A 13296-nucleotide genomic window follows, 5' to 3' on the forward strand; every position below is an offset into this window, starting at 1 on the left:
ATTGTTTTATTGGGACGACTTGGCATAATGTTAACTTAACATTAACGGCCACAATTAGCAAAATGTTTAGCTGTGCATTTACTAAATTATCACTGTGCTACGTCCGAACTGACCTCACTGTATTTTTTTGTATAATCAATTACTATTCTGTTCTTAAGTGTCTTAATTCATTTTAAATACAATTTTAAACCTTTTTTTAATTCCTTGTTTTTATTGTTGTGATTATTTTTGTGATAGTTTTACTTTCTTTGAAGAAAAACTTTGAAAATAACCGTAATGACACAATCTCCATGCTACAATAATAATGATAAAAGCAAATCTTTTCACTGTGGGGACATGTCTTTATAAGTACAATTGGACTATTATTTGTGTGCCCCCATAAAAAATTGCTCATGAGAAATTTTAGATTTATTGTCCCCCTTACTGTTAAATGAAATTTACACCCATGCCTCTGACGAACGGAAACTTAAGTGCATGAACTTGGCTAACGGACTGGCGGATAGCTGTAGCACAACTAGCAAGGACTACGTGTGTACGAGTATCCCGTGAAGCATCCAATGTCTGTTTGTGTTTTTCATCGACATTTTTCTTTCTGAAGCGTGTAAGGAGCACAAACAATCGTCATCAAGGTACTATTTTTCCGTTTGTTGCCCTCGTGGTGAAGTAGCTATTTTGTTTGGTTTCTACGAACCCCAGCTACGTACAGGCCTGCAACTATACTGAGTAAAGTGTTCATTTACTTTTGCCGGCTTTTACTATCTATCTATCTATCTATCTATCTATCTATCTATCTATCTATCTATCTATCTATCTATCTATCTATTTATTTATACTCAGTTTTGAGTAATAAGTTGTATATATTACTGATATCTTTCATTTAAACTTGAACTTGACTTTGAAAGTAATTTGCACCATATTTTGACATCACAAAATTGTTCATGTTGTTCAAATTGTGTTGTGTCTATATTTATAAGACTGAAGTGTGTGTCTCATTTCTTGGTACCTGGTAATTTAATACATTTAATTATGAATAGAATCCATACTCGAAGTAAAGATAAAACAAATGGATTAGGCTTAAGATTGTTAGAAATCGATTAAAAAGAGCTCAGGTTAGCCACCCCATAATAGCCGTTAACGCTAGGGGCGCTACACCAATTCAGGATTATTTTTTTTCTGATAAGCTTATCTCATAAACTCAACATGTCTTTACTGGTTCCACCTGCTTCGTCCTTCCTGACTGCTGAAGACCTTGCCTCCTTTTATGAAGAGAAGATTGAGAAAATCTGCCAGACCTTCACACCATTTCTCATTTCAGACTGCTTTTGTCTTTATGCTTAAAAGCCTTGTATCTCTGGTCAATAATGTACTCAAACATAAACGCTGCTGAGAAAAGACTTTTATTAAGGATCTTTCTTCAGTTTCAGATTTTACATCATGTATGCTTTAGGGTTATGCTTGTGGTTCAGCACCATTTCAATTGCATAAGTCTGTTGTACAGCACTTGACGTTTCGGTGATCTATCCGGTGATGTAACTTCAAACACTCTGACAAAATCATGCAATGCATATATTTGAATTTCCAAGCTAAAGACACAAAGAACATTTAGCAGTTAGAACAAGTCCCTGTTCCCAATCTTATATAATTAACATGCTTTAAGTTGTAGCACTTGTTGGTGTTGAGCTAGATAATAACATGAGCATCTGAGTTCTGTTATCTGATGCTATTTATTTGGTCGTTCTCTATATATCTCTCTGTCTACTTAGCCATTCACAAAGGTTTTAAAATTTAACATTAGTGATTGTCTACTGTACCAACATTGAAAAGTAATGAGACATACTTATAGACCATAGACGTTCTCCACTGAAACACACATGATTCGCAGTAGGGCACTCCATAATAGTGCGGGTACATTTGCCCACTCTAGTCGGGGGACAGTTGTAACATGTCAAAGTAGAACCTGTAACAGAGATTAACAGACATATAACAAATCAGAATCCACAATGAAATAAAGACATTATAGTACCTCTGATCAAAGTATGATTTTTTTTAGTTAGTTTTTTTATTCATTCCGCAGTGTTGTCATTTAATTATTCATTAATTAATTTTTATAAGGCTTAACATCCACTATTTTCTCCTTAACATCTGACCATAACACGTATATGGAGGTTTTCCCCAAACTCTTGCCACAAAGCTAGAAACACACAATTGTGGTATGCACAGATCACTAACATCAACATCTTAACAATAATTTAATGTCAGACCTTCTTGGTGGAAATCATTGCAGGTACAGCTCTTGTGCTCTTGCGGCTGAATTCCCACAATAATTGATTGCATGAATATTCTCATGTTTTCTTTCACATTAAGATGATTTCATCTAAGCGTTGTGGACAATGTCCTTAATGAGTGAAAGTTGACAGTAAAAACTCCCAGTGCTTTCTGTTTACATTGATATGTGTTTTTGTTTTGGATCTCCATCCATGTCTTATCATTGGTCTTAAATGTACACCTTTTCAGAGCTAAGCAGTTAATTATTATAATATTTAAGACGCTAATCATGCACTTGTCTAAATACAAGCCATGTTCTTAAGTTGTCAGGTTTGCATGCTAGATTGTTTTATATCACCTGTGCTATAACCCCTGCTTGTAACAATGATTACAGAATTGATTATTACTATCACAAATTCCTCCACAAAGTGCCCGATTGCTCACTTTTTTATTTTGCATTCACTCAATTCAGTGTTCACACTCACCATTCATCAGCATCAAGGCAAGAACTAGAGTCATGAACAAAATCTTCATCTTCATTTTTCAATCTTGAGGGGTTCTAAGAAAAATATATTAAAAAATGTTTATGATTAATTGCAAACATTCCTAATGAGTATGTCTGGTTGTTACAGAGTATAATATATTTAACTATAAAATGTAAGTGTCTGAAATATCATTCTTTATAAGTACATTTAATCACAATTTTAAAAAATATCATTTAAAAGCTCTATAATTATGATATTTTATAAGATTGTACCTTCAAAGTTGGAAGAATGGAGTCTCTGAGCTTTGACTGTTCACCAGTTCTGAGTCCCACTGGTTTATATCTGCTCCTTTATATAAAATGTACAAGTTCCCTCCCTCCTGAGTGCTATCGACATTCATGCGTCAGTCAACTAGATAATACAAGATTTAATAATGATGAACAAAATAACTCTTAGTGTTACAATTAGACGTGTTCTTTTGCAGTCTGTTACAAAATATATTTCACCTCTTATCATATAAAACATAGGATTTCAGGAACAAACTGTATTTGGTGCTGCATCACTTTTTTATTACAATATTACTTTTAATATCTGGTGCTTTAACTGATAACACCAACAAGCTGCTTAGAAGAAGTAAACAGTTTCTTGCACAGTAGTCACACCATTAAATCTCCCTTTTTGGAAGATTGTGGAAAAGCCGCCCTACAGCAGACACTGTGCTGTAAGAGCTCACTGTCACAGTAAACATGAACAAGAAAAGACTTCAGCTTGAACAGCACTAGTAAAAGGTTACTCAATACAGATGAATACAACATGTTCCTGCTTTAATCAGACAGTATTGCAAATGTGTTGCGTTTTTTGGTTCTGGGTCAGGAAGTCCTACACATATATTTGCTTCGTCTCAATTATTCACAGAGGCGATTTCAACGTGTTTCTTTTCCCACTCCGAACAAAAACTATCACTACAGAGAGTTCGGGTTGAACACCTAATTAGCTTTGTTAGACTAATCAAAGGACAGGTCGTACTTTTTAGTTCAGCAGTCCATTGTCTTACTCCTTCCATTTTTCTCTCGCGCTCTCTCCCTGCACCCAGCATGCATCCATCATGTGACACATACACTTAATAAAACTTAAACAAGATACAAGTTCTTTTTAAATAATTTTTACCAGCATATTTATTTATATTATTTAAACAAAAAGCATATAACAAATGATTAATTATTTTTAATTACGGCTACCTTTTATAGAGATCACATGACTCATGATCATCTGGCCAATGAATTTTAACTTTCACAACATTCAATTGGAAAACTATTTATATGGAACATAAACAATTGGTTTTGCATAAATACATAAATCTAAACCAAACACCCATAAATTTATCTGGGTTACATAGGGTTTTAGGTTGGACTCCCAAGTCTGTAACCTAGTGAAGCAGTGTTGATGTATTTGTAGAATCTGTATATGCAGAAGAGTGGCATGAATACCGTGCAGGCAACTTTTTGCTTCTTCTAATCAGCCTGTTGCTCTTATCAGTGAAAGCACTAGTTATTAAATGCAATACTGTTATAACAATGTCAGTTTCCTTTGAAGAAATGCAGTACCAAATAGTGTTTAGAGCTAGAATATTACATGACTTATGTTACACTGGGATTTGTTTTGTACATTTTGTTCAATCTTGTATTCTTTAGTTGATTGATGGGTGAATGTCCACCAGGAGGAAGGAAACTTGTAAATCAGATTCATTTGAAGGACGATATATAAACTAGTGGGACTCAGAACTGGTGCACAATCAAAGCTCAGATACTCCTTCTGCTTGACCGCTCTGAAGGTAACATCTTATCATATATTTACTTATTATTTATATATATATGTATATGGGCAAGTCGTGGCCTAATGGTTAGAGAGTCTGACTCGTAATCCTAAGGTTGTGGGCTAGAGTCTCAGGCCGGCCACGACTGAGGTGCCCTTGAGCAAGGCACCGAACCCCCCAACTGCTCCCCGGGCGCGACTGAGTGGTGAGTGTCGACAGGCACTGAGTCCAAGATAATGCTGATTAGCACTTGGATAGTGAAGAAGATATGGCAGGATGAAAGAACATCAAGTGATTGTGTTGTCTCTTTAGGGCAATTCTGTAATTATTGTTCTAGGTCTAGGTGGGGTTATAGCACAGGTGATGTCTAAAATATTATAAATATTAACTGCTTAGCTCTGAAGGTGTACATAAGACAAGTGACCAATGATAAGACATGGATGGAGATTAAAAAAAAATCACGCTTTGATCAGTGGTACTATACAGGGGTTTTTATTTCATCGTGGATTCTGATCTGTTATATATATCTGTTAATGTCTGTTACAGGTTCTACTTTGAAATGTTACAACTGTCCCCTGAATAGAATTGGCAGATGTAACCCAAGGATTGAAAAGTGCAATGTTTTGATCCCTGCATGTTTCATTGGTGAACGTTATTACCATATAAGTATGTTTACTAATTAAAAAAAATATATGTTGGAATAGTAGACAATCACTAATGTCAAATGAAAAAAAAACTTTAATCTGTGACCCGCTAAATAGACAGAGAAATATATAGAGAATGATCACATAAAGGACTCAGATGCTCATGTTATTATCTAGCTCAACACCAACAACTACTGCAACTTAAAGCATGTTAATTATATAAGGTCGGAAATAGGGACTTGTTCTAATTGTTAAATGTTTTTTATGTCTTTAGATCTGTCAGTCGATTTCATGCAGTGCATGACTTTGCCACAGTGTCTCAAGTTACAGCAAGGAAAAGATCACCGAAACCTCAAGTTCTGTACAAAGGACTTATGCAATTAAAATGGTGCTGAACCACAAGCATACATGATGTAAAATCTGAAACTGAAGAACAATTCTTAATAAAAGTCTTTTCTCATCAGCTTTTATGTTTCAGTACTTTTTTCAAGACAAAAGCAGCTAAAATGAGAAATGGTGTGAGGGTCTGGCAGTAAAGACATGTTGAGTTTACGAAATTAGCTTATGAGGATTTTATGATAGAAATGCATCAGATCAGGGGAAAATATCCTGAATAAAGTTTAAGGTTGATGGTATCCCAAGTCTGTAACCTAGTGAAGCAGAACTTGGCTTTGTATAAAAGGGTCTGCCAAATGCCATACATGTAAATGTTAAATGCTCTGCAGAAACTTCTGCTTCTACTGTCTGCCAGTATGTCCACACATGTTTATCCCATGTCTCATCAAAGTATTGAAGTATATAATTTGCTTATTTAAAGTGTCACAGTGCACAACATCACAGATCCCGTTTTTGAATTGGCTGACAAATATAGCTACAATTGTCAACAACCATCGCCATATAATTGATTAATTGATTAAACTTCTTTGCTTCTGTCCTTCTTTGTGAGGTACTGTATATGATCAATATGATTTCTGAGGTTTTTGGTGTCAAGTCTTTGTATTTCAGCTATGTTTTCCGGTTGAGTGTTATCTCAATTTTGGATCTCCAATTCTTGTTTTGACCCCTGACTAATGTCCTGTCCTGTTTTGACCCCTTTGACCCCTAAACAGTCCTGTTTTGACCCCTGACTAAACTTTGCCAGTTTTTGCTGTATACTTTTGGATTACGGTTTGGATGCTAACCATACTTATGCATGTTCTGGTAGTTTTGAATGTTCCTATTTTCTGCATCACCTTCTATCGTGTGTCCCTGCTCAATGGTAATTACATACTGTTTGGAAAAGTTCTGTTTCACTTTGTTTTGTGTATTAAACTATCCTAACCTATCCCTGTAGTCTTGTTTGTAACAATGACATTGTCTTTGGTGTGTTGTGTATCCATCGCTCTCTCTTTTTTAAATAAAAAATGGATTAAGGTCTAAGCTCTTTTGGTGTGTTGGATGTATGCTGTGGATCATTGTTGTGCTGAAAGGTGAAATTTCTTTTAATCTTCAGCTTACTAGGATACACATGAAGGTTTTGCTCTAAATTTGACTGGTACTTTTAGCTTGTGATTCCCTCAACATTGACTAGGGAGGGACATCCTGTTGTTGCTGATGTCACTGTGTGGCTTTATTTTCTCAGTTTGTTGATGGCCCTTTCTTAGTACATCTAGTGTTTTTTTACACACCGCTCCTTACTGACTGCCTTTTACCAAGTGAGACACCATACATGAATTTGTATGGTCTTTGTGGACAATGGCTACATCTGTTGGATGAATCCAAGAAGATATGAAGAAAAATCTTACAGAATCAGCTGATCCTAATTTGATGTTAATTTGGTTGCCAGTTAATTGATTAAACAAACAAACAAACAAACAAACAAACAATTAAATAAATAATATAACTTTCTGCTTAAATGTTTCAACATGTTTTGGATTTGAATACATTATAATTTGGGTGGCGAGTGGGTGGAAAAGGTATTAACATGTTTTATGTTAATAGGGTTGGACATTTACAGGTGTGGGGGATTGATTCAAAAGACACATTAGTGATGTCCCCCCTAAATGAGGAAGGTTTCTGCTGGTGGTGAAGCCAAAAGAAATATCCGAGACCCTAAAAATTAATCGCTACAGAAATGATTGCATTAACAGTTTTGTGGAGATGAATTTCTTGTCATCTCCAGCACTATTCAAATTTAATGGTGCAGTGGTGGCTCAACTGGTTAAGTCTCTGGGTTGTTGATCGGGGTTCAAGGCCCAGCACAGCCAAGCAGCCACTGCTGGGCTCTTGAACAAGGCCCTCAACCCCTCCCTGCTCCAGGGGAGCTGTATCATACCTGCCGCTGAACTCTGACCCCAACCTTCTCAGTTGGGGTATGTGAAGAAAAGAATTCCACTGTGCTGTAATGTATATGTGGCGATAAGAAAGGCTTCTATGTCCGTTCTATTATATTCTATTTAAAGAATTTTAATTAATGATCTAAATGAAAAAAAGAATATGTGGATAACTGAGATGATGCAAATATACATGTAGAACACCCTCAGCCAGAAAATGCAACACATTTGCAAAACAGTAAGATTAAAGCAGGAACATTCTGTATTCACCTGTACTGAGTTACATTTTGGTGTCTTGCTCAGGTTTACTGTGACAGTGAGCCTTTACAGCAATCTTCACACATCTGATACTTCAAATGTCACGTTTCTTTGAAGTGATGCAGTACCAAATACAGTTTGTTCCTGAAATCTTGTACTTAATAAGATAAGAGATAAAATATCTCTTCGTTCCAAGAAACAACATCACTAATTGTTACACTTGGATTTATTTTGATCATTGCTGTTACATCCTGTCTTCTCTCATCGACAAGTCAATGTCCAAAGAATCTTTGAAATCCAGGAAGGAGGGAACGTATTTGCTGCTTATTTAAGGCGGTGGAATAAACTAAGACTCAGAACTGGTGAACAGTCCAAGCTGTGAAGGTAAGCTCTTATGAAGGCATGTCAACATTCTTATGAAAATGTCAAGCACTTATATTTTATTGTCTATATGTAGTTTAATAGTTTATCTGTAATGTCTAAATTACATTGGACGTTTCTGCAATTAATCAAAAGTCACTTTCGGAAATGATTTTTTAAAATTACATTTAGGCTGCAAAATGAAGATGAAGATTCTGTTCATGACTCTGGTTCTTGCCTTGATGCTGATGAATGGTGAGTGTCGACAATTATTGACTTCTTCATGATAATGCACTTGGATCAGCACATGGAATGTAAAGAAGATGCAAAGCCAGTTTTGTTTAATGGTACTTTTATGTGATGTGGATTTTGTCTCCACTCTTTTACAGGGTCAGCTTTGGTATGTTACCGCTGTACCGCGCAACAAGATGGCAAATGTCATCGTGAGTTAGAAAAGTGCAAAATGAATAATTCTGCTTGTTTCAGTGGTGAACGCTTTTCCCAGATCTGTAAGTCTGTTATTGCCTTTCTTAATGATTATTGCATGTTTGAGACTGTGAATATTACATAGCAAATATTACATACATACTGTACTCAGACTTACACTAATTTCTAAATGTTCTTTATCTCCTTAGATCAAGCATTTCTTCCTCTCAAGCAGTGCATGACTTTGTTAAATTGTCAGACGTTAAAGCACAGTGAGGATAACCGGAAAGTCACATGCTGTACAAACAACTTATGCAATTAAAATGCTGATCCACAAACATGAGTGATGTAAAAGATAAGATCCTGATCAAGTACATCGATACAACATTCTGTTTAATCGGTCAGAGTCTGTTTGTAGTCCAACAAAATTTGTAACTGAAGAGCAATTCTCAATAAAGATGCTTAATTACTTTCATCAGCATTGTTTATTCTTGAATATTAGTTGATTCTGTTTAATGTGGGTGATCAAGAATACCCAGGTTCGATCCCCGCTTCAGGTGTTCTCTCCCGACGGCTTGGATGAGTAATGACTAATATTTACAGCATGAGACATTCATAGTTGCTTAGCCATCAGCTGCTTTACAAGCTTAAATATAATTACACCATTATAGCCAAATGTTTTTGAACACCTGATCCATGCTTTGTTAAGTCTTTGTGGACCACCGCTTTAGAAGATGTATCGAACAAAGAAAATCTGAAGAAAATCAGAGATAAACAGCTGAATGAATGAATGAGATGAACAGCGGCTTTTCCACAATCTTCACACATCTGATACTGTTATTACACAGAAGAGGAGATTTAATGGTGTGACTACAGTGCAAGCAACTGTTTACTTCTTTAAATCAGCCTGTTACTATTCACTAGTTATTAAATGTAACACTATAATAAAAATGTCACTTATCTTTGAAGTGATGCTTCACCAAATACACTTTGTTCCAGAAAACTTTCATTTCATCAGATAAGAAGTACCAGGAAATGAAATGACTTATTGTTACATCCAGATTTGTTTTGTACATTGTTGTTAAATCCTGTATTCCAGGAGGGAGCAAACTTGTGCATCAGATGTATTTAAAGAGGAGAGATAAACAAGTTGGACTCAGAAGTGGTGAACAGTCAAAGCTCAAAGACTCCTTCTCCTGGTCTGCTTTTTCTAACACTGAAGGTACAATCTGTGACATATTATACTCCTCCGATCAACTGAAAAATGAAAATGAAGATTCTGTTCATGACTCTGGCTCTTTCCTTGATGTTGATGAGTCATGGGTGTTGAAAGTTCTTGACTTCGAGATACTTGATATCCTTACGTTAATTTGAATATTTAATTGTTGATTTTCACTCTGTTACAGGTTCTGCTTTGAAATGTTACTACTGTATTGAGGATGTATATGGCAAATGTACTCCAAAGTACCAAACCTGCAAACCTACGGATGATGCCTGTTTCAGTGGTGAAGGCTTTTTATCTCACATTGTGTTTATTACCTTACTTATGATCATGAACCTCTGAGAAGCATCACATTTAAAAACTTCACAGGATTGAACATTTAAATTAAACGCTATATATATAACAATCTTCATTAAATGGCATAGAAAACATGGGAGACTTCTGACCAGATAGCTTATGAGATCTTTATTTGGTCTTATTCCCTTGGCCCATTAGTCAATCCCAATTTTTTTTTAATAAATAAGTATTCAGCTTTCTAGCTCACTCGCAACTTCCTGCTTTGCTTCAGTTCAGGACTCAGATGTCCCACATTATAAATACAACAACTGCTACAACTTAAAGCATGTTACAGTATGTACAGTATATAAGGTTGTGAATTATACTGATTGTTAAATGTTCTGTATCTCCATAGGCCAAACATATGTTTTCAAGACGTGCATGACTATGTCATACTGCCTCCAACTAAAGTCCAATTATTCTTTCGTCAAATGCTGTCAGACTGACTTCTGCAACTGAGATGCAAAACCACGAACGAGCTTGATCTAGAAAATGATCTCCTCATCATTTCTGTTTTTTTTTGTTGTTGTTGTTTTTTAATCATGTCTTCAGCAACATCAGTAGCACATTCTATCTAATTCTGTTGTTCCTCAAATACAATCTGAAATTGAAGATAAATCCTTAATAAGTCTTGTTAGCTTTATTTGGTCATGGGTATTTTTTGCCCGTCATTATAAGGTATATGAAGACTAAAGGAGCCTTTGTCTTTATTATTTGTAGAATTACTGTAGAAGGTATCCTATTCTCATTTGGGTGACATTGAAGAGTGTGATTAAAAATATTGTCTTTTCTACAGCTGTAAGAATTCAAATGGGGTTGCCATCAAACTGTTCAAGGATGGAGACCCAAGCGCAAAATCAACTGGAGTAACAGCATTTCAGATCTGGTGCCATAGTTTCTAAGTGGTTTTATACATATCAATCCCATGGGGCTCCAGGCTGTCCACATAATGCCACGACCAGTAGCAGTGAGGACCAGCCAAAAGTCCTGCATCAGGATGGATCTTGCAGAGGAGAAGAAGCAGTCACACTGGATACTCGGAACAAAAATTGTCTTTTTTTAATTTTTAAAGCGCAATTCACTGTTAACAATGAATTAACAATATAACCAAATTCATATAACAATATAACCAAATTTATATAACAAAATTACAAATAACCATTTCAAGTTCCCATGGTTCCCTGCACCATTCAAGCTTGAGGAACCTTTAGTAATGATGAATATGAAAAAAAAATATGTGAATCACTGAAGTAAAGCAAATATATACGTGTAGAACATCCTGAACCAGAAAACACCATGCATTTGCAATACTGTACATTAAGATTAATGTAGGAACATGCTTGTCAGGATGGAGAAGTGGACACAACCACAGACCACAGACGACTTTAAGCAATAAGAGACTTTTATGGTGGTTGGTAGCCCCAAGCACACTCTGTTGGCCCTACACCACTCTTCTCACTGGATGATATGTGCCATAAACTGATTTCCATGGGTTGAGCCAACGACGAGGGTAGTGATGGCGAGGTCGAATAAGTAGTGAAGGTGTGAGAAGTGGTTCGCCAAAACCAGCAGGGGTTTCTTTCAGCCCACCTCTCCCATTTCCATCAGTAGACTCGGGTGGCAATAGAGATATGATCATCAAACCTGGGGGTTAACTCCTGGGTGGCGAGTTCGTCCTTCACTTCTGGAAAAAGGCCCTGATAGAAGGCTTCATTCAGGGTTGTCTGTTTCCAACCACTATCTGCAGCTGCGGTGCAGAACACGACCGCAAATTCTGCCACCGCTCGATTCCACTGCATCGTCTCAAACAAAGATCTGGCTGATCTTACTGCGGGATCGTGGTGTCAAAATCCCTCTTAAACTCTAAGGAGAAGTCATCAAGGAGGGGAAAAGGTGGGTGACTGCTGTTCCCACTTGGCAGTGGCCGACAACTTAGCCTTGCCTGACAGGAAAGACATGACGTACTGTAGGCCACTCTGGAATGCTTGCATAGAAACGAGGATTGTTGAAGTTTAAACACCACTGTGCATTGCATAAGGAAATCTCAGCACAGCCCTGGTTTACTGGTGAACTGTTCTCGATGACACAGGTGTAGCTCTCCTGTATTTTGACTGTACTGTTCTCAGAATGATAGTACTGGAGAGGGAATTGAGGTGCCAGATGAGTTCATGGGTGGCCTTTGAGATAACCTTGATCTGTTTGTCATGGGCTGCAAAAGTCAGTGACAGTTTGTGAGTCAGAATAAGTCTTTTATTTGTAGAATTATTGAATTAGCTATTTGAAATGAAATTATTTTATACATTAAAAATAATTATATTTGCAGGAGGAATTGTACTGTCATAAAGGAGATGTATGTGATGGATGCAACTGCAGTTAGTTTTAGTTTTTTAATGAGAAATTGTGTAACGCCAATGCTAAGAGTAGAAGAGTTTAACGGAGAACAAGAGCAAACAATTTAATATGTTAAGCAGAGCCAAATAACAGGAACAGACAGGATTCAAATAACCAGAAACCAAGCAATAGTCTTTGTCGACAAATCCAATAAAGAAATACAAAAAGTGCAAAACAGGAAAACAGAAAACTTGGTCATAAACATGGGAAGCAAATAAAAATATAACAAGGCTCAACAAAACAGGAGAACTGACGAAAGTTCGCCCTCAGTATAGCATGAGCATGGCTTAAATGGCTAACAAACAAGAAGTGAACTACTTGACTCGGAATTGTCGGTATTCGGGTGAGGACTCTCTCTGTCGGTGAAGAGCGGGAGGCGCGACTGAATATGTGAATGTATGTTCAAGGTCAGTAAAATACAGGCCATTGGGTTGCCGGCTGCTTACTATTTTTCACAGGACCACTACTTTAATTAATGAATAAAATTACACATTGTTCTTTTTTCGGCTTTCACAGCAGATCTTTTTTCTCCATCTCACCCTGTCCTCTGTATCTTCCTCTGTCACACCAACCACCTACATAAGTCTTCACTCACCACATCCTCCTCATTGGCCTTCCTCTTCTTTTCTTGCCCAGCAGCTCTATCCACAGCATTTTTCTTCCAATATACACCATATCCCTCCTCTGTACATGGCCAAACCATCTCAATCTCAATCTCAACCCTCTCCCTTTGTCTCCAAACTGTCCTCATATACTAATATAATATATAAACCAGGCCATCCTT

General features: G+C 36.6%; 2 long non-coding RNA genes across 2 annotated transcripts; one reads left to right on the forward strand and one right to left on the reverse strand.

Annotated features, from left to right (window-relative positions):
• Positions 1–463: 463 nt before the first annotated feature.
• Positions 464–9038, forward strand: LOC113634516. Its single transcript, XR_003438530.2, has 5 exons — positions 464–723; positions 8050–8161; positions 8330–8392; positions 8527–8646; positions 8773–9038. It is a non-coding gene; the product is annotated as an uncharacterized LOC113634516 (long non-coding RNA).
• Positions 1382–3103, reverse strand: LOC113634514. Its single transcript, XR_003438527.2, has 4 exons — positions 3023–3103; positions 2751–2824; positions 1838–1957; positions 1382–1583 (listed from the first exon to the last, which is right to left on the reverse strand). It is a non-coding gene; the product is annotated as an uncharacterized LOC113634514 (long non-coding RNA).
• Positions 9039–13296: the final 4258 nt, after the last annotated feature.

The sequence above is a fragment of the Tachysurus fulvidraco genome, chromosome 5 (assembly GCF_022655615.1).
Source record: "Tachysurus fulvidraco isolate hzauxx_2018 chromosome 5, HZAU_PFXX_2.0, whole genome shotgun sequence".
In the NCBI taxonomy this organism is placed as follows: Eukaryota; Metazoa; Chordata; class Actinopteri; order Siluriformes; family Bagridae; genus Tachysurus; species Tachysurus fulvidraco.